Source organism: Diadema antillarum, unplaced genomic scaffold (assembly GCF_040938485.1).
Source record: "Diadema antillarum isolate AM-2024a unplaced genomic scaffold, OU_Dant_1.0 scf00000070, whole genome shotgun sequence".
Lineage (NCBI taxonomy): Eukaryota > Metazoa > Echinodermata > Echinoidea > Diadematoida > Diadematidae > Diadema > Diadema antillarum.
This window is the reverse complement of record NW_027270959.1, coordinates 3,282,907-3,284,320: the sequence shown is the minus strand read 5'-3', so window position 1 is coordinate 3,284,320 and position 1,414 is coordinate 3,282,907.

The window sequence follows — 1,414 nt, the reverse complement described above, 5'->3', positions numbered from 1 at the left end:
TGTTTGGACAATGACACATCATCAAAAATGTGATATATCACCCATCTGTTACTGCCTGCAAAAATGCTGACATTACAAAATATCTGAAGAATCCCCAATCTGGTTACCCTGGGTACATGTATATGAAGCGTACATATATTATATCAACTATGACAAGAAAATAACGGGTGCAGCATAACAGAGTGTGATGAGTGGTTATTGAGAGGTGGTCTTGTTCGTAATTAGAACATCTACACAGTGTTATCATATTTGTTTTTGTTTTTTGCAAGCATTTCAGGGCATTTCGATGTCAGATGGGTTCTTGCCATTCTCGTGAAGAAATTTGTCATGAAAATTCTGGGGAGCTCTTCTATCTGTCTGCTAGTGTCATATGAAGAAGTGTGAAATCTGGACACTGAAGCACATTGTTGATGAGAAAGTTGTAATGCAAATGATAACAGTGTGATTCTTAGTTCAGTTCTTTATGTATCAAATTAAGACTGTTGAAGTAAATTCAGGGATCTTTTACCTTCTACATTTGTTCAAGTAGTTGTACAATGCTGCCCAATTGTTAAGCGTAAAGAACCTATGTGTTACAGTGCACTTCTGTTATAATGAACACGGTTATAACAAATTTTGCCTCAACAAAGTACATGTAAAAATTTAGATCCCAAAGTAATCAGACTCCTCTACATACAATGTATCATCATATACCTTACTGTTTGACTATAATGAAATTTTGATTCAACAAAAGAAAACTGCCGGTCCCAAGTACAGTAAACCTCGCATGAGTCAAAGCTCTCGGGACTGACAAAAATGCGTCGACTTAAGTGAACTTTGACTCTCATGAGAGTCGATTTTTTTTTTGAGTCACAGTTATGTACATGTATTATAGTACATTTGCATGCATGTGTGTGTGTGTGTGTGTGCGTGCGTGTGTGTGTTTGCATTCAAATTGGTCTGTTCTTGAAGATAATGTTCTCATTTTGTTCTAAATTGAACATGGAATTTGTATCAATACTAGTAGTTAAACGTAGTTCTGAGAATGTCTGCGCTAATGTGGCAATGTGCATGTGTTATGTCTATGGTGCAACATAGGTAGTCATCTCTGTCAACCTACCCTGAGAGACAAACACTCTCCCAGGCCCATCCCACCTCCATCGAACAAAACTATACAGCCAGCCGGGCACGCACAAACAAGCTCCGCCCACTTGGCCTGTCACTAAAATATTAAAGCAGCGATTGGTTGACCAAGGAATTCTGGCTTGACATGGATAAAGTATGGATGTGCTGTGTGTATGGATAAAGTATGGATCGATGTGCTGTGTGTATACATGTATACATGTGTATACATGTATTTGACATGCGTGCGGAGCGGTACGGTGAGTGTGCATGCTTACCTGCAGCAGGCCAGGGATGGGTTCTGTGACATGCC